This window comes from Planococcus citri, chromosome 2, assembly GCF_950023065.1.
Source record: "Planococcus citri chromosome 2, ihPlaCitr1.1, whole genome shotgun sequence".
Taxonomy (NCBI): Eukaryota; Metazoa; Arthropoda; class Insecta; order Hemiptera; family Pseudococcidae; genus Planococcus; species Planococcus citri.
In genome coordinates, this window is record NC_088678.1 from 73581430 (window position 1) to 73603385 (window position 21956).

General features: G+C 37.8%; 1 long non-coding RNA gene across 1 annotated transcript; it reads left to right on the forward strand.

Moving 5' to 3' along the window:
- Positions 1–12861: 12861 nt before the first annotated feature.
- On the forward strand, positions 12862–15919 carry LOC135834378 (uncharacterized). The gene is made up of 3 exons (XR_010556661.1): positions 12862–13090; positions 13168–13342; positions 14420–15919. It is a non-coding gene; the product is annotated as an uncharacterized LOC135834378 (long non-coding RNA).
- Positions 15920–21956: the final 6037 nt, after the last annotated feature.

Sequence of the window (21956 nt, forward strand, 5' to 3'; positions counted from 1 at the left end):
TTTTGAGGACTAATTTTTTTGAATAAGATCAAAAAAGAGAATCATATTCTGGCATTTTCAGGTTTTCACGAAATTTTAATCTACTGGATTTTGACCAAATTCAACAGAGAGCTTCATTTTGAATTGAAAGTTACCCATAAATAATTTTAGCTCCGAATGTGCCCCTGGACCTGGAGGAAAGATTTCAGCCCCTATAGTGGTGAAATTTTTGAAAAAAAGACCTAGTTTTTTCGCTTTTATCGCTGCACAACCTGTTTTGGGGGAAATGGTCCAGGCTCTTAAATAAAACTAGGTAGGTATGTATTTGAGATTCTGCGTCGATATATGACCAATGACCGTCAAGACGTCAAGAGTTCTACGGAGCGGCAAAAAATGTGCCAAACGCATATTTTTTGGATTAGGAAATTTGTGTTTTGAATTTTTTTTGGCAAATATACATGTGTAGATACCTAAGTACATATTTGATATTTCGCATTAATCATGTCCTAATATTGAAAGATGTCATGCCCAAAACCGAAGAAATATTTTGGAACACAGTGGTGCTAGTTTTTTGATCATTTTTGCTAACTTTAAAAAATCGAAGAAAAAAAATAAATTCGATGAAATTTTGACTATTGAGTCGCATATTATATTTTTTTTTTTGGAGAGATGATTCTGTAAACAACTAATTTTAAGATTTCTCGCATGAAATAAAAATAGGTACCAATTTCAGCTATTATTTTAGAGGGCCAGCTTGGTTTTCAAGGGTGGGGGTCTAAAATCGTCATGAGAGTTTATTTTACTCAAAAGGGAGTTTTTATAGTGATAATAGAACTTGAAATTTTGAAATTTTACAGTGAATTTGTAGACATTTTTTCAAGTTGAGGACTTGAAGAGCCCAGAGCCCTCCGTAGCTCAGCTTGAAGTTGAATTTTTTGAAAATGGAAAAAATAAAAAATAGGGAATCATTTTCTCACCAGAGTTTACCTTTTTAGGGGTTGGCAGGGGTTGAAACTGTTAAAAAATTGATTTTTGGTTTTTGGTTTCAGTTATTTGCTACTTTTATTTGGTTTTTGGTTTACAGTTTTTTGCTACTTTTATTTGGTATTGGGTTTTTGGTTTCAGTTTAATCACTGTTTTCAGGGTTTTTTTCCTGCCATTTATTACATTATGCCGCCTAATTCTAGGTAGCATTAGTATTATTATTAATGATTGTATTCATTTCTACTAGTCCATTAATGCATAAAATGTCAAAACATTACACATATTTTGACATTTTTGATGATTTAAATTTCAAATTTTTTATATATGGTTTTTGGTCAAGTGGTTTTGATCAAATATTTTTTATTTTTGGTTTTTGGTTAAGTGGTTTTGTTCAAATATTTTTTATTTTTGGTTTTGAGTTTTGCACAAAACAGATTTATATTTGGATTTTCCTTCATTTTTGGTTTCGGGGTTTTTAACAGTTGCAACCCCTGGGGGTTGGTTCATGGTTGGGACTTGGGACTTGGGAAGAAAGGAAAATTTCAATTTTGAAAATAAGGACCACCCTAGCGATTACAATTTACAACCTAAATGACCTAACTCCCAAGATGGCGTATGCATGCCATGCCATATGCGATGTGTACACCTCATCCATTATTCAACCCAAAACCCAAACCAGTTCCCCTCCTCTTCTACAGATGTGTAGTAGCATTACCCACTACAGATACAGCCTGGAAGTGCAATCTGGCAACGTTGCGCATCTAGTCCGGCTTTATCAATTGTTCTTATGTAGTTATCGATGCGTAACGTTGAAATTCGGATTTTTCTCGGAACTGAAGGGGTTTAGGAAAATTTTTGTCTGAACATAAATTGAAGAGGATGAAGTTTCCTATCGATTGGTATATTTTCTTCGAGTTTCGTACAGAAATGGCGATTTTTTAAACATTTTTATGGACAGATTTTTTAAAATGTCAACTTTAAATTGAAATTTGACGTGCAAGAAAAAAAATAAATTAAATCTTTTGTCCTAAACAGACCTAATATACCATCTCTCACACGCATTTAAAACAACCCTTAGGTTGACTAAAGACAATCCCAAGGGAAGACCTAGCTATCTAGTAGCTTCGCGAATGTCTGGCGAATTACCGCCTCGCCATTCGCTTTTCGGTGAAATAAAAAAAACGTAAGTACTTTTTAAGCACTGGTAAATCCCATATATTTCAGGAATAAAACAAGACAATATATGGGTTAAAACAAAGGAACAAAAAGGCAAAAAATAAGGAACAAAAAGCAAACAAAAATAGTTAACAATGAATGGGATTATCCCAGCGCTACCCTACCAGTCCTATACCCCTCGGTACCAGGCACGAAAGCAGCCGAGAGACAGGAGCACCCTCACTCCATACCTACCCAAAAGGTGTAGGTACAAGGTCGGATTCCCTATTCCGTAGCTAGCGGATAGGTAACCCTATGAGCTATGTACTTGCACTCGTAAGCGAAGTACATAGACTGAATTTTGACACATAGAGCCATCGCGTCGTTAGCCATAATCATAGCTAGCGAATCCCTACCTAACAACGTCCCTATACATGCCGTAGCGGATAGGTACGCGGTCTGTTAGGTAGGTGCACTGCTCTAAATTCTAAAAGAAGTTACTTTTCTTCCCCCTTAGAGGAAATAAAAGTTTACTTTTTCTCGCACTACATTGCCCCGATTTATTTTACAAAAAATGCAAGCATTCTTTATAAGATAAATCTTCGACACGAAATACGGAAAAAGTGAAATTTTGAGAAAAAAAAAAAAATTACCCTGAAACCTACACACCCATGGGTGGTCTATGAGGAATGCCCCGATTTATTTTTTAAAGAAGGCACCGGTAACAAAAGGTATAGAATAACAAAAATATTTTGTAAAAAAAACAATAACTAAACAGAAGAAACTAAAAAACTAGTCAGTCTTAGACTTTTCAAAAAAGAAAAAATGTTACGTAACGTTATCAGTAAATAACCAAATAAAATAATACTTCTAAGTAGACATTAAATGTTTGTAACTAGTCATCTTAGAGCAATGAAACTCAAAAAAAATAAAAACACACTTGAAAAGATAAAATACTAGAAAAGACAAAATTAAACAGAATTAATACTTCTAAGGAATATTAGAATGGCTAATATTTAAAAGGACATCTTAATGTTAGAGAAAATACGAAAAAATGATGAAACGGCTAAGGCCGGAAAACAAATCAAATTACGAAATAATAAAAAATTGTCTATCTAGACATTGAGTATATGGAAGTAAAAATAGAAAAATTATGTACAACTTATTGATTTCGAAAATCATAGTATACCAATGGGTATTTATATAATATATTAAAACTAAAATACTAAAGTATTTGGTAAGACAAAAATAAATTTCCAATTGAAAACACTCGAAATTGATCACAATCTAATCTTAATTAGGTTTGTATACAAAAAAAATAAAAAATTAATTGGTATATTATTGGCAGCCCTGCTGTCTTGGGTTTTTCGTCGCATTGGTCAATCGGTTGGCAACATTGGTGCCGTGGAACGTTTGCCGGTGATAAGAAATCGAAATCGAAGGTGATAATAAATCGAATTTGAGTTAGTTCTTCGAACTTGTGAATAATTTTTCAAGTTGAAATCGTTAAAACGCCGAAGAACACGCAGATGACGATCGAATATTTTATTTAGCGTGAGAAACGATCGGTAAGATCCTCGTGATGATCTCTAAAATGATCTGATTTAAAAGTCGCGGAATATCCGAGGTGATATCGTACATTGGACCAGTGCGATCCAATGAATCCTCTACGAACTCCAGGTACATTACCACGCCGGGGGCGGCCAACTTTGTTGCCTCTTCTCGCAACCACTTTCGGAGAGATCTTCTCTTGAGTGGGTGCACCCCATACAAGATCGGTGGAATTATCACGATTCTTAGCGCGTTGCGTTGCAACAAGAATTCAATCAACTGTTTAATTCCAACCCACATAAGATTCTCTGGAATGTTTTGAATCTCATGCTCCCCTATGCAGAGGAGAATGAATGAAGGTACGGTGATAAGATGATTTTCAATGTTCTTTCCGAGTAACTCCGCACTGATCATTTCGCCGTTGAACGAAGACTCGTATAAAGCCATTCTTCGATCTGGCTTGTTTCCAATGCAGTCCAATATCATGGTAAAAACGACCCCATCACCCAGCAGTAAATACTGCTGCAGATAGTAAAGGTATTCGTCGGCGCGGCGTTTTAATTGAACGCGGGCTTCTGCCAAGTAATAATGAAAACGCTGCATCACCAGCTCAGGACGATGGATGTAAGGAGGAATGGTCTCTACAAGGTTGAAGCCACTATTCCTTACTATTGACTGGAAATTCGAAATATTAACCGGCAAATTGACGATATTATTATTGAACATGACTCGTGCGTCATGCCGGGTGGCGTACTCTCGGCGCGGATTTCTCGACGATGGCACTTTAAAATTTGCGCTATTTTGAAGCCTTCGGTTAGCTAGTTGTTCTAATCGCTGCTTACAACGTTCGCTGCGATTTATAGGAGGCGATATTGGTCGTAACCGATATGGTTTTTCAATTCTACTGTTGGCTACATCTCGCGATGGAAACTGTACACCCGAAGGACCTGCACGAGGAGAGTTTCCACCAGAAGGTACAGTTTGTTGATGGTTCGAATCAGAATTTCCAGCCTGTTTTACGTCCGCCGGTGGGGATGACTTAGGTTTGAACGGAGTCACCTTAGCTGTTGACCGTGATACTTTGGAAATGCTATTGATCGTAATGCGTGGTTGCCTCGAGTTCTGTTGCGCAACATGGCGTTTCCAAACGTCAGAATCATTCGAGTCTGAATTAAACTCGATGTTAGGAGACGTCATGAGATCCAAAGGTTCATCGACATCGGATTTCATTGGAGAATCATCGCGGTAAGTCAGCTCGTCTCGAAGGGGGGTTCCTACGTTATTTTCGGTATCGATTGGTTTCCATAAAACTAATTGGTTCTCGATTTTTTCAGCCTGGTTCGGTGTTGATGAAAACGGCGGTAGAAAACTGGCGTATGGTTCAGCAGGCACCGGAAAATCATCGTCCTCCTGCATAGCTGCTTCGTTTACAATGTCGATGACGTCACCATCGTTTGCCGGATGCTCAAGATCATGGATCATTTGGTTGATTTTATCGCTTTTCGCGGTATCAACATACGCCTGTAGGGTATTCCAAACTTGTTCACCATCGATCGAGATTATAGAAGAGGAGTCATCAATCATAGCCAACAATTCGTCGATGGCACCGTTCAAACGTGGAAATTTAAGCCGAAGATCACGTAGAGCGATATGTACATCATGGATATGTTCGCGCTGCGCCTCAGCCTTACGATCGAGTTCTGCATTTTTAGATTTTGCTTCAGCGAGCTCTTGATTGAGCTGATGGAATATATTCTCTATTTCTTTCCTAGCAGCTGCTGTATAAACTAGGTGAGACTCAATAGCGGTATCGATAACTACGAATGAACTCCGATTAAGTCTTTGAATGCACAGTCGATACGCACAAGGAGCGGTATTCTTAAATGAAACTAGCTCGATATGTTCATCGTAGCATCTACGATGATACGTATGACCGCATTTTACTGCGGCTACGATTCCAATTTTGGCATAAATTCCCTGGAAATTACCAGCCAAAGACTGATTGCATTTTACACAAGTGGCTATCTTCAATCGAATTGAATCCATCCTGTGAACAGCAGAAATGAATTCGAAACGGGAGCGTTGAAATAAATGTTCGCTTACAGTGGAATGTAAAACCTAAAAGGCGTATTTATTTACCTGTTACAACACGTATGTTGTCTAATAGAAATGCGAACAAATATCTCCTAGGATATGCTATGAGAATAATACCAATAGTGCTTCGTAAAGCACACTAACCATTAACAAGAGAGACTGGGTTGTAAGCAAGAGGTGTTGCTTGTTGAACTAAAAAACACGTAATGATTTCTCAACTGGTTGGAGGTTTGAAATCAGCTGCACAATATTCGAAGAGAAGTGGGGATAGAAATGATCAAGATCGGCCGTTACCATATATGGTAGTGATGCTTTCCGTAGAAATGCCTACAGCTTTTGCCTTATCTCGACCCCACCCTTTGTACTTGCATAACGTAAATGTATGTACCGTAAATGCACCGACCGTTAATGTTTTGTTTATCTGTTTCAGGACGTTCGAGCTACGTCAAGAGTAGGAGAGCCGAGCCTTTTCAAGATACCTGCCGTTGACATACCAATATTCCATGACCACAGCGACGAAACCGAATACTTTGATAATTTAGAATGTAAAACATGAATTTTGAGTAACTTCAATTGGAATGTATATAATATGTAATAGAATAAAAAAAATAAAATTAAAAATTAAAATATCTTCTGAGAAGAAAAAAGAAATTTTGAATTATTCGTAGATTTTAATGCATAAATCCCGTAGGACTTTCTGTCTTTGTGAGCGATATGCGAAATTCTTCTCTATGTTGAGTTTTTCTTCGTATTGACACAACTTAGGCCTAAAAATTCGAAATGAGTGCTCGTAAGATGGTTTTTTGAAAAAATACAGGTTCGAGATGCCCATATTTAAGCGAGGAGGTCGTTCGAGATTTATTGAAGTAAAATTTGACCTACTGTCTAAAAACGTAATAGATGAGTAATTATTATTTGTACTCATTTCATCGATAATGTTATTTAAGGTTGGAACAGAATTTTCAGCCATATTAAAACACCTTGGTGTTGCTAGTGTTAGAAGAATAAAGATACTGTTGCTATTGAAAGACAAAGACATACCACGAGACTTCTACAAAAATTCCTACCACCAATTTATGACGCTGCCATTATCACTTCTGTCTGATGCAACGTCACTTCTATCAGACTCGATTCTACTCTGATCATTATTTGAATGAGAGTCTTGCTCAGAGCGTGAATCAGAATGACCATGGTGATGGTGATGACAAAGTTGGGTTTGGAGGGCTTTAAAAACTATCGCTTTTTCTTTTTTAATTTGATTGAGCTCAGCTTTAAGCTCTAGATTTTCATCTCGTTGTTTAATGATCACTCGATCATTGGTAGCGATGGATCTTTGCAAGTTTGCATTGTGTCGACGAACGTGTTTCAGTTTTCGTTGTAAATACTGAATTTCTGCTTTTAGGTCGTCGTTTTCATTGCGTACGGTGGTATAATCGTTGAGGTGAACAAACGGTCCAGCCGTGTATTCATCTATGGTCATTACTGACATGTTTAATAATCGAGAATATTAGGCTTATTCGCAATGAAAATACTCAACACTTGTGTTGTCTAACCAGGCTAATGTTCAGCACAATTACTCGTAAGTAATTCTAAATCAGTAATGTGATGTGGTAGGTCTGTCCTCTACGTTAGCTGTTGAATTTATCTTTTAGTAGTGGGGGGTATTTTGTTCTGAATTCTTCCACCACCATCAACGTTGAGTTTTAACTATAGTTCTTCGTAGTTACGCCTATGGGTTTTTCCTAAAAATAATAAGACAAGAAACTCTTTCGAGATATATTTATTTTCTGACATTGAAAATGCATCTTAATTCAATGTATTTTATATCAAGCGTAAGAACAAAAAACAAAAACACGAAAAATGCAATACGATTAAGAATACAAATTAACTCACAAAAAACTTCTTTTAAATTGATGCAAAATTAAATTGTCGAATCTTAATTCGAGCTACAATCCAAGTCAACCAAAAAAGCAAGAAAACGAAAGGAAAAAACCGTTTGAGTAATAATAAAAATGATATTGAATAATTCAACAACTATAATGGTAAACTAATGCAGTATTAGATACCGAAAGATCCAACATCGTAAAAAAATTGAGTCGTAACTTAAAGAATAATCCTGAGTAGTCAACATAAATGATCAAACTCTGAGTACCAATAAAACAAAAACAGAGTAAGGTAAATAGTGAAAAAAATATAGTAACTAATTCAAAGGACGAACACTCGTTTATTTTTACTGGTAATGGACCACATAACGATAGTATCGTAAATAGAAAAACAAGATCGTCGCGAAAATGACCTATAACTTGTCTTAACAAGTTGCTACAAAAGAAATGACTCGAAATTAATAAAAAATAAAAAAATCTTCAACATATCTCGCTTTGTACGTTAACAAATATTTTAGGTAATGGACCACGAGAAATAACCCTTTTTTCTATTGAGTACAAAAACAAAGAAAACCCTTATACTATGAATACCATAGTCATGCAAAACTAAAATAATTACAAAAATAAAAACAACGAATCAATGATTAAATGGCATGAGTACCGAGGTCGTAATCTTGAGTACGAGAAAACTAAACTAAAAATAGAATTATCGACAATATCGAAATCGCGAGTATTTTTTGAAACGAAACTTAAAAAATAAATAAAAAAAACAAACTCTACAATTCTACGACCTTGACCGAACGAATATTTACTACTTATCCTCCGCGATTAGTATACCGGGAATTCAGCAACGGCATGATATGCAGAATTGCTTCGAGCGAGGTCTTGAAACCGATAAACGGATTTCCATTGCCATCCGTACCGAAAGGGCTCCTGTCGAAAATAGGTTCTAGGCAGCTGAGATACTTCACAACGACATCAGGGTACTGATTATTAATTTCTCGCGCTTCACCCTGGAGGAACTGCCTGAATTTTCGTCTGCGTTGCAAATGGTTCTCGTCATCTCCCAGGACGGTCGGAATGAGTATTAATTTTTTCACTCCATTTTGGATGAGTACCGCTAAAAGGTTTCGAATCCTTTTATAGTTTTCCTCTTGACCGGATATGTTTCTCATCTCGTAGAAGCCGCACGATAACACTACATATGGTGACATCGTCTTCCCCATGTAATTAAGACACTCAGCGATGTCGTTCGCTTGAAGATTTGGGCCGGTTAACATAGACGAATGTAAAGATGCCAAATAACTTTCTTCATTGTTCAGCGCCGTCTTTAAAATAGAGAATGCCGCCCCGTCACCGTAGAATGCGTATCCGTTGATAAAAAATATACGTAGCGGTGTTGATTTAGATGTTTTCTTGTATTCGGTGACGGTTACGTATTTGATTACTTCCTTACAACCATAGTGTTGGGATACTTTCGAGGGTAGATGATTTAGAATTGAGAGACCATTCAACGCCATTCGTTTGAAAAAGTCTTCAAAAGCTGCGGTTTCCTCCAGTTTTGATCGTGGGCGGACGTCCGAATTTTGATCATATGTCGATGACCTTTTTGGTGCTGCGAACGGCTCCTCTGTCGAATTTGTCCTATTCTCGGCAGTACGCTGCGAATACGATGAACAACCGCCTTGATTTTTGCGATTATTATCGTAATAGGGACGCTTACGTTGGTTCTGGCTATTACTTCCACCAGATCGATAATAATGTCCGGAATTTTTTGGACGTAGCGAGGAACCACCGTCACTGCCGCGACCGTCATCATCATTGGGCTCGTTTTTCGGACCTGGGTTCGCTGGAGCTGCGCTACGATGTTTGTAGTTGGCTAATTGTTGTTTTAGGTCGTCTATTTCTTCATTAAGAGCCGCCAACGCAGTTTCATGTTCCGCTTTCGTCGTAATCGAGAGTTCAATTAGCCGTCGCGTTTCGTGTTCGAGAGTAGTAATGCGGACGTCTTTTTCCTGCATCAGTTGTTTCAGTAAATTATTTTCACCGATGATCGGAACGGTATCAAGACAGTTGCCAGGCAGCGGTAAGGCAATGCCGATCGGTTTTCTGCAATTTTCCACGGGACAAAGAGCAGCTACAGGAGCTCCACTAGGAGTCTGGCAGTGTGCATATTCGTTAAAACAACGCTGATGTAGATAATGCGAGCATACATCGTTAGCAACAACTCCCAGGCTCTCTTTGCAACCTCCACAACATGCCGGTCTTTCAGCCATCTATACGACGAAAATGTTGTTAATTATACGAAAGATAGCAATACCATACACGTATGTAGGTCTAATGATAAAAAATTCTTACTTTTCGTCGTAATAAACACGGAGAATCGAGAAAAAATAACGCAAAATTCGTCGTAAATGAATGGTAAATTTCGTTCTTCAGTCGTAACTGGAACCTATTGAATAAATGGTCAGTACGAAAGACAAATCGTTCACACAATTTAGTACTGACTAAGTACTCACCAGTATTGACACGATAGAAAGCGATGTAAAGACGAGATCAGTAGATAACTAAATATACTCTGCCGGAAAACGTACCGAGATTTTTACGTAAACAAGCCAAATTCTACGAACAAGAATAACGTGCTGTCGTTAATACAAAATACACCATCGTAATGGTATCTAACGTATAAAATGCTCACCTCTTTAACGTAGAACTATCCTAAATCAATCGTACTGATGACAGAGCTTCGTTTGATTACATGTCCGTTGATGACGCTAAATCTATTTAACACACAGACAATTGATGTAATCATCCATCGTAATGAGATCTAATATTGAGACAGTAAACGTACCTTCCGAGATTAACTCTGACACACAAACAATAACGATACGGATTAGTTTTCACCGTAGATTCTCTCTTCGTATATAGCGTTCAAATACACTTCACCTAACAGAAACAAATATCAACATCCATCGTAATGGAATCTAGTATAGAGAAATGCACTATTATCTGAATAAAATACATACCTTGGTATGTCTACCGTACGCAATATCGACAGACGCTACGCCAAATCTACACCGTAAAGATCACTCTTCGGTACTCTGAAAATACATAACGCATTAGAAATCGAAAATTATTACACTCTTTCCTCTACAAGGGAAAATGGCCAACACGTGACATGGTGTTTTGTTTTGAATTTTATTCAAAGCACGTGTATTTTGCTAATTATACTACTGAACCAGTCGTACATACCTGCTAACAGTCACTACGGTCAATCTTAATAGAAAACGAATATTTAAACGTAGAAAAATCACATTAATACGCATTTACAATTAAATAACACATTTAGTCCAAAGACAGCCATTAAACATATTCGAATAAAGTGATGAAAATTACATCTAATTCAATATTCGCTTTGTAATGCGTATTGTATCGGTTATCGCCAAAAACATCTGCTTCGAATCTAAAAGCAACCAGTTAGACGGAGTCAGCGGCAAGGGGTTTAGTATCCTCGTCGCTGATTGGCCAAGAACCGTAGGATCTGTACAGGTCTACGAAAAGCGTACTGTACTCGATCCCTACGTTGTTCAACAAGAGCTGATTGATATTTTTAGTGCGTTTGCGTTTTTTAATACGAATCTCTCGACCATTTTTAACTAAATTAACGTATCGTTTCTTATTTCGAGTATAATATTGGTGTTCGGATTTCTTTCTAAGTTCAGCAAACTCAGCATCATTAGCTATAGCCTTTTCAAGTGATTTTTCAAACTGTGTTTGTGTTTCCTTCGTGAGCTTTCTACGAGTGTGTTTTCTTATCTTACGATATTCTTTTACAGTTTCCGGTAATTCAATTTGAGATGAAAGATCGTTATTTTTTATTATCTCATCGTTATGAGATTCCGGTAGTTCTTCAAAGAAATCTTCGAGTACGTCTCGGTGTTTAGCGAATTCTTTGAGCTGTTGTTTCAAAGTTCGCTTATCAAATTTCGACCTCAACTTTGGATCCCGTCGAAGCTGTTCAATTTGATGTAAATTCAAGTAAGTAATTATTTGTCGTACATTTATTAAGCGTTTATCTCTTTTATCAGCTACGTGTTGGACTTCGTAGCAGTTCGGTTTTGCTTTAGCTTTAATAATGTACGGTCCATAACGTTTTGGATAGAGCTTTTTTGAGGTACCACGATCATACGATGATAAACGGTGATCAGTGATCAAGATCAATTCACCTTTTTCGAAGATTCTAGGATCTCCATGTTTCTCGTTAAACTTTTGCTCTTCCAGTTGAACTTTCCGATACCTTCGTTCACGAACCAAGTTCATCAAAGCTTGATGATCGGTCATATCTTCGATTCGCGTCTTTTCGAAATCATCAGTGTACACAGCTTTTCGAGCTAAACGATCAGCTGCAAAATTTCCAGCATCAGTTTGACGTGCATACGTGTGCTGAAGTTTGAATTCATCAAACTGAGCTTTCAAGCTGATGATTTCTTCAAAGAGATCTTTGTGAACTACCTCTTTTCTCGATGCATTTTTCCATTTATTTTCCTTCCATCGCTGGACCGATGAATTAATCGCCTCTGTGAGGTATCGAGAATCTGAAAAGACCTTGAACTTTGGAACCTTATGATCGATCATAACCTTCATGGCTATTTTTAGTGCCATTACCTCTGCAAGGTTATTAGTAATCCGATATTTATCATGTTTTATTGTTTCAGATACATTTTTCGAGCCTTCGGGATGCCAAGATATGCCAATTCCAGCAACAGCGTCGTCGGAACCGTTATTAGCGCAAGCGCCATCGATCCATGCCCAAGCGAAATTATCAGTGCCATAATACACATCTTCAAGGAGATTAAGACGAATTTTATATAACTCCGTAGACGTTACTGAAGGTGTATCATTCTCTTTAATGGCTTCTCGTAAAGCTCTTAAGCTTTCTTTCGCGATGACTGCTGTATTTGGAACCGGTAAATCAGTGTCAAGGGCTTTTATGCCCCACAGCTCGTAAGGTACGATATCGACATCATTTGGACAACTGTTAATTTGTTTTTCGATGATATCAACGTGTTTGTGCCAACCATGGTGAGTATAAGCTCCATTTGAATCGAGATTCAAACGTACTCTGAGTTTTTCACCAATGGTTCGCATCATTCGCTCAACTGGATTCGATTGAGGATTATATGCCGTGGAATGATTCAGGTTCGTTTTATATTTCTTTAATAAATCTTTCCACATTTGGTTGGTAAATTGTGTAGCATTATCGGTTAGAACACGACGAACAGATACTTTGTGTTCATTTATCTGTTTCAGTACGAATTCCATTGATTCGCATACAGTTTCTTGGAGAATATTTTCCATTGGACGAAGCCAAACTCTACCGGAAAACATATCTTTGGCCACTAAAAGATATCTCGCCTCATCTGACTCATTAGCGATTGGACCAAGTATGTCTACCGATAAAATGTCTCCTAACGTATACGACTCTATTGTTGCGAATTCTAATGGTTTTTTCTCACTGTAGGATTTGTTAGCTTTACACTGAATACATGCCCCGGTGATGAATCTCGCGTAATGTTCGATATTCGGCGAATAATATATACGATGGAAAATCACAGCAAGTTTTTTAGAACCTACGTGACCGAATACTTCATGAATATAGAGCATAGTATCCCGAAACAGCGAATCAGGAATTACAGGTACTAATGAACCATCATTATTTCGATGCATCAGTGTTTTACGACCCTGTAAATGTTCAATAGTATATTTATTAAGAATATTTTTCTTGGCTTCGAGTTCGGTTTTGTTTAGGAGATGATCAGAAGTTAGTATTTTTCTCATCTTCGAACGACAATGAGAATCACGTTTCTGATAAACCTCAATACGATTCAAACTTTCAATTAACCTATCTTTTACGCGAGAAATAAAATCACTCGGTTCAGATACGAAATGGACAAAATTCAGATGGTTGATAGTTAATTCAGGGGCTTGTAAACCAAACCACGATTTGTGTTTCGTTTTGATGTCGAAAATAAGGTCATACCCTTTAATTTCAACAATCCACCAAGCAGCTTTACGGTTAATTTCAGATAGAATTCTAAATTTCTCAACGATAGCTTCCAAATCGCGACGAACGTGAATTTTTCGTCCAATTAGCCAAAGTTTGAGCTTTCGTAAAAGCTTAGTTAACGTATACATTTCTTTTTCAACAATAGTGTATTCTTTTTGATGTTCTTTAAAACAATGGCTTGCGAACATAACAATTTGTTCTTTGCCATCTACGATTTGGTAAAGTACACCGTTGCTAGCATCGTGTGATGTGTACGTGTCTAAATACAAATCTAGACCGTTTAAAGCTGGTTGTAAGGTAAATTCTTTGGTATATTCTTGCTCCAGCAATGCAAGGGCTTCATCTTGGCGGGGACCCCAAACGAAGTCAGGACCCTTTTTATTCACCAGTTCGTAAAGTGGTGCTAAAATTTGCTGATAGTTCTTGATAAAACGTCGGTACAAGACAGTTAAGCCAATAACTTGAAGGATTTCTTTGTCGTTACGAAGCTCAAATTTACCATTACGAATGTGAGATAACTTGTAAGCCATGAATTTGTCTAATTTCTTCGAGTCTTTGCATATTTCACGGTGTTTTAAAACAAAACCAAGATGATTTGTAGAGTCCCGAAAGAACGTAGTTTTATGTGCGTTGAGTTTCAAACCATATTTTCTCAATAGTTTGAATATTTTCTCAATTAATGCAAGCATTTCTTTGAATGTTTTAGATCGAAGAAGTATATCATCCACGTATTTGCTAATTCCATCGTCATCGGGGATGACTTTATTTACAAGATTAACAAATTCGGCTGACGAGATTTTTAAGCCGTACGGGAGACGTGTAAAATGATAAACGCGACCATCTACTTGGAAAGCACAATACTTTCGACAACTTTCATCCAACACGAGTTGCCAGAACCCTGAAACAAAGTCCAAGGAACTGAAAAATCTCGCGTCAGGATCATCAGTAATTATTCGGTCTAAGAGACCTGCTTCGTTGTAATTCACTTCTAAGATGGGATTCAAATCTACGGGATTAATGCAGATTCGAAGTTCACCGGTTTTCTTCAAGTTCGCAACGATTGGATTTATATAACGTGAGTTTGAAGGCTCGATTATGCCAAGTGCTAACATGATTAATAATTCTTGTCTAATACGATCCATTAATGATTTTGCAGGATTGTATTTTGCACCACGGTATTCAATTTCCTCAAGAGGAATATTGAATTCAAACTTCACCTTTTCTCCAACGTAACGGCCTGGGAAACGACTAAATATATCTTTGAATTGAGAAAGTACAGCGAATGCATAATCACACTCAGCTTGAGTAATTTGCTTCTTTTCAACGGCGAGTTTGAGATCTTCCTGTAATCGTTGGATGAAAACAGTTGGACCATCATCTTCAATACCTTCGGGTAGTCGTCGGTATTTACGAGCTAAATTTGCACGATTGAGAATTTTTGCAACTTCAGGCTCAAGTGAGATATCGAGTCTAATTTTATTAATTATTAGCGAGTCTTCGTATTCGTGTGGTTTTAAATACCTTAACATCTCCTTAGAGTGTTCTGACGTAGGTTGACAATATGCCACGCGCTCACTAATTTCAGGTTTGATTTTTAATAGATCCATAGTTCGAGTACCAATAATAAACGTTTGATTACAACCGGGTAAAACGTAAAATGGGATTTTCAGTTCGTGTTTTCCAAATTTCAATTTTGGAACGATTACGTAATCAGCGGTTTGTATTTCTTTATCATCAGCTAATGTACAATGGACCGGATTGTCCAAATTAATATAATCTATTTCATCTGCGTGTTTTTTCCGCAGGAGATTAGCTGTTTCTTCAGAAATTACATTGGGTACCGCACCGGAATCTAACTGGGTTGGATAAAATGATTCACCTAAGCCGAGTGAAACAACACAAGTAATTATTTCTTCTGGTGGATACGTTAATTGATTTTGAACTAATGGATCCGCGTGTTTTTTATTATAAACCTGTTTCGACGCTTTCACTTGATGAACTCTCAGCTTCTCATACGAATCTTGACCAGGGCGTTCGTTGATAGGTGGTTCACACATTAGCTTACCGACAGAAATTTTATCGCGAAGAGTAGTACGTCGATCAGGTAGTTCGGAAAAATGTGTTACAATACCAGCGATTTCTCGCTTAGTACTCACGTGTGGATAATAATTTGTACCTTCTTTTGATAGGTAGAATTTGGACAAAATTGGGCTTACATTTTGATCCGCATCTAACGCTGGCACGATTTGATCAGCAGTACGAGCATGACCAGTGGCTTCGAGAAATAATAACGCGGGTTCAAGTAAAAATCTTACTCCCCGTAGCGAGCAGACTTCACTAAAGATTCGTCGAAACGAATACCATTTTGCACTTGGAACTTTTTCACCGGAGACTGCAGGTTTTACAAGTGGAAACAACACGATGATATCTTTAAAGCCTTTATTGATTATCATTATTAATATTTCATCGAGTTTAGATCGTATCCAATTGAAGTTCGTATTATTATTATCACGATTTAATTCAGATTGTAGACATGACAGAACTGCATGTGGTTTCGTAAATTTAACTTGTTTTATTGCAGTAATTAAATCATCAATATGAATACTTTCTCGACGAAATGGTTTACGACGACGTGCAGTAACGTCAACTAATGAAGAAATAAAATAGGCCAGCGAATCTCCAATTACCTCGTAATCTTTCAATGGCGGAGCTCCGGTAGCAATAATTGAGTGGGTTGGTAACGTTTCTATTCCTCCGACTCCCCCTCGCTCGAGGACTCGGAGTTCGCTACCTCGTTTTTTGGAGGCTCTTCGTTATTAGATGATTTGTTGTTAATTTTAGCCAACACGTCCTCAAGCTGCGGTGGATTTGGATCCGGAGTACCGGTTGAATGAATCGGAGGTTTGTACCCGGATGCCCCAGAGCTCGAAGATTTTGAGTTATTGTTGGAGTTAGATTGGCCACCATTATTGGAATTATCGAAATTATTCCTAGATTTGCGAAAACCATGATTTTTCTTCGGAGTTTCGGAATGAGAACTCGTATTTGGTGTTATTTCGTATGGGCAATCGTTATATTCTTCGGTTTTGGTAAGTTCACCTAACTTTTTATCAAATAAATGGTAGTCTCGACGTGCACGGCTATTAAACTTTACTTTTAGATCTTTTGGAATGCGTTCGTATACGGTCTCAATCAACATATGATCAGGAACGTCAGTTTCAGCCAAGATATGAAGCCATTTTCGAAGTTCAGCACAGATCTTTTTGGATGAACTGTGATTAATTCGTAATCGCAGAAACGTTTTACGGGCCTCAGTATGTTGCTCGCCATTCCAAAAATGCTCATAAAAAGATTTTCTTAATTCTTTATACGATTTAATTGGTTTTGTGTTATCTCTCCAGAATTTTGCGTCGGTGGTCTGAATGGCCGCTCGAAATAAACGGATCCATTTTTTCTCAGTAGCGTCGTATTCATCCATGAACTCTTCGAATTCAAAAATGAAGTCCACCACCTCGTATCGACGACTATCATCGAAAATGACACCATTACTAATGATGTGTTTGGTTTTAACGTCTTTTTTACCTTTACCAAACTTAATTTTTCGGTTGAGTTTGCGACGACGTCTAAAAGCATTACCTTCGCCTTCCTCAACGGAATCAGAAGACTCTCCGTCGTCATCGTCGTCGTCGTCGGTAGATTCAGGTGTTTTAGTTACTTTCTTTAGTGACCTTTTACCACCACCTGAGCGATTAGTACGAATAGGTGTTTCATCAGCACCGCCATCTCCATCACCACTATGGTCAGCTCCACCAGAGGATGACAAAGGTATCGTTGTTGAGATGGCACTGGTTGAACCCTGCTGCTGACGAGTCTCGTTCAACGCTACAGCTAATTGAGTATAGCCATCTCTAATCGTCTGAAGTTCTCGTAATATGAACTCACGATCTTCGTGCATAAATTGACGTGTATTATTAGACCATGTTTTTAACCTCATCAGCTGATCACCAATACCCATCGTGCATAGCAGACCAGTATTATTGAGTTTAAAAGTTTGCTCGGCTTTCGAATTAGCAAGCTTTATTACGCGATCAGTTTCGTCTAATTCAGCACCGAGTACCTCACGCCACTTATGATCCATTTGTTCCATGTTCTTCTTAAGGAACTGTTGGACTTTACCGAAATGTGTGTTAATATCGTTTACGCTATCAACGTATATTTGATTAACGTCACGGCGTGTTTTGGATAACGATTTTTCGAGTCTCTTAATTCGCTTACGGGCTCCATCATCTTGCATACGATAATGGATAGCGAGCCAATCAAGCAATTTATTATAATTATCTTGAGTGACTATTTGCACATGAGCAAGTTGGAGATCGATTGGAGGATCTTCCGTATCGAATGCTTCATCAGAATTAAGTGGATCAAAATCAAATTCACTGACATTATCGTTATTGTCATGATTTTCGGTAGTAGGTACTCGTGCTTCCAAACTGACAGTATTATTAGGCGCACTGGCAGCACCATCTCCGCTAGCACCAGCTTGCGTTGAAAAAATTGTGCTGGTACTATTTACCGTAATAGTTGGGGCTACGGTCGCAGCACCAGTTGTACTTGAAGCAGTGGTTACCAAAGTTGTAGTCGGTACAGCAGCTATGGTGGTAGGCGGAGGAAAAAATATACTCGAGTATCGACGATGACGAGCAGCTGATGATGATGTAAAATGTAAATCAGAATTATCCCATGATAGAGATCGAGCGTTAAATAATGGCATCGTCATGTCACGTCGAGTTGCACTGGGAATAGGTGAGATTTCAGGGCGTTCAGTCGACGGAGCTGTTGATTGACGCACCGTCGAACTAGCAACATTTTCCACGGTCGTAACCGGTGAACCAATTACTGTTTCGGGTAAAACCTCAGGAATCAAGGGTACTTTCGACACATCTGTAGGTTGGAATAGTACCCTCGGTGTAACCTGAGTTGGTGGATCTGAGAATTGAACATTTGTCCCAGAAGTGGAGGCTTCCGGTGAACCGTCCATTATACCTCGTTCAATTAATTCTTTCCGAATTTGCTCAAAATTAATTGGCAAATCACTTGTTAGAATTGGATCATCGGGAATTCTTAAATTCCTCATTTGCGCTAAATTACGAGTTATTGCACGGTTTGGAGCACCTTGGGGAGCTGGTTGTCCCCCTTGCACATCCGGACTATTAGTAGGTGTTTGAGACATGAATACGCTATCTTCGGAGCAAAAGCTCGACAACGAATTTTGTCTTGAAGGATATGGCGAACTCGCGTTGGAATGTGATTTCAAATCACTAGCTACTATGCAGGAATTATTTGAAACCGTTGATCTGATTCGTAAATTGCTCATACACTAAGTACGAAACACGTTTTGAATTTCTTCAATAAAACGAAACGAAAATTCAAAGGCACGAATAATAACGCGAAGCACAATTAACACGATTCGAAAAAATAATTCTTTACTATAACAGCATAGCAGTAGGAACAAAACCACGAATAATTCGATCACGTATGACTTTAACGACGGCATAAGCACCATAAAGGATACGCGAACTGAACACAATGAAGTAAAAAATTATAATGTTTCTTCTTGATTAAATTTACAAGGCTTGCAGACGACACCAAGTACCGATTAATGGAAGGGTTGAATCTATAACAATGGATAGGGCTTATCTCCCACTGCTCGGCACGTAGGTCCGACTGCAAGGAAATTTTCTACCTATTTAATTGGTAAGATAACGGATGTGATATTTGCCAATTTTCGAATGTAATTATCGTTATCTTTTCGTTGCTGGTTGATATTGTGGTGGATAAAAAACCCTTGGGTTTTTCTAGCACTTAATTTTACAATAGGCTAGACACTTTTTAATTTATTCGGTTGATAAAAAAAACCGCAACGCTAACGATTAGGTAGGAACGTCAGTATTTTTAGTAACAGAATAATAGATTCTAGTTACTTGATTGATTTTGGTGCACAAAATTTTATCTCTGTAGAAATTTTCCCACGACAGTACCTATGATAGGTAGTCTGCATCAGATAACAGGGTTTTTACTACTTATTTTCAACCTACAACGTATATAATTTTTTGACATGAATTATACACGAAAATTCGCGAAATGAAGAACTTTACAGATATTTGCACATTTAAAACAACGTCATAATCCCTTAGGACAGCTACACATTGGCCGATGCATACCTATACCCATGAAAATAGACACGTTCGCATAATAACTTGCTCAGTAAATATTTCACTAGGAAGAAATACCAATTATAGGTACAAAAAATCAATTCGTAAATTGAGCTAAATTACCTATAATAGGCTTCAAGATAAAATTTGTTTCAAACTTGCGTTCGTAAATCGCACTACATGGTGATAGGATTTCTCCATATGAAACACAAAAAACACAATTGTATCTAGAGTCTGTTACTACCTACTCGTATGTATAGGCGAACCTACCAGTGACTTGAGGTGTTCTTCACAGAACTAGATACCCAAACACAAACACTTATGTATGTCTAATTACTGGGGCTACTAATCGTATAATAGGCGCAATGACTATCAGTGACTACTTTTCGCTATGTAATATAGAACACACTAAAAAAAAAGGTTGATCTGGTCTATCTGATCAGTACGTTTGATCTGCGTGAGCTGAATCAGTATCCTATTTGCTAATATGTGTTACATATAGCGCGAAAAATAGAGAACGCTTGCGAATGAGTGAAACATTCGACTTGGGCAAAACAAAGGAAAGAAAAAGCAAAAAAAACTAACCGTAGCTCTTTAGGCGAGGCGTGATGTTAAATATAACGCACTTTTAGATCACTAGTATATCTAAAGGACGTTCCCGGGTTTCGGCACCAAAAATGACGTGCAAGAAAAAAAATAAATTAAATCTTTTGTCCTAAACAGACCTAATATACCATCTCTCACACGCATTTAAAACAACCCTTAGGTTGACTAAAGACAATCCCAAGGGAAGACCTAGCTATCTAGTAGCTTCGCGAATGTCTGGCGAATTACCGCCTCGCCATTCGCTTTTCGGTGAAATAAAAAAAACGTAAGTACTTTTTAAGCACTGGTAAATCCCATATATTTCAGGAATAAAACAAGACAATATATGGGTTAAAACAAAGGAACAAAAAGGCAAAAAATAAGGAACAAAAAGCAAACAAAAATAGTTAACAATGAATGGGATTATCCCAGCGCTACCCTACCAGTCCTATACCCCTCGGTACCGGGCACGAAAGCAGCCGAGAGACAGGAGCACCCTCACTCCATACCTACCCAAAAGGTGTAGGTACAAGGTCGGATTCCCTATTCCGTAGCTAGCGGATAGGTAACCCTATGAGCTATGTACTTGCACTCGTAAGCGAAGTACATAGACTGAATTTTGACACGTAGAGCCATCGCGTCGTTAGCCATAATCATAGCTAGCGAATCCCTACCTAACAACGTCCCTATACATGCCGTAGCGGATAGGTACGCGGTCTGTTAGGTAGGTGCACTGCTCTAAATTCTAAAAGAAGTTACTTTTCTTCCCCCTTAGAGGAAATAAAAGTTTACTTTTTCTCGCACTACAAATTTACGCAAAATTTTGAGTGGATACACATTACACAGGTACTTTAATATACCAAAATGTTCAGAATTTCATCATCTTTCAAATGGTTTTTTATCGAAAGCGCTAGCAGTTACCGTTCAAAAGTTTCTGAAGCTCAAAGCTTTGAACTTTCACAACTTTTGATCGAAAAGCGCTAGAGCTCTGGGGAGAAAACGAGATTGTAGAAATGTAGAGGCGAAAGAGTAGATCATTTTTCATGTTTCAAACACCTATGTGCTCGATCAAATTTTCGATTTATTAAAGTTCAAAGTTTCAAGGTTGAAATTTTTTTACATTTAAATTGAAATAAATAAAAATTTTGATCGAGTACATACCTAGGTGTTTGAAGAATGAAAAATGATCTACTTTCTTTCCTCTACAAGCGGGTTTTTAATTCAAATCTGTAGCATTAACCATTCAAAAATTATTCAAGAATAACTAAGAAATTGGGCAATATCCCATAAGACAATGCAGCCCTATAGGACTACATCGTATGGTTTTTGAGACGTTGCCGCTCTGCACTTCCAGGCTGTATCTGTAGTAGGTAATGGTAGTAGGGATGTACCATTCCAGTCCCTCCAGGTAGAGCGCTGTGGCGCTACTACTCCAGGTGGCACGTG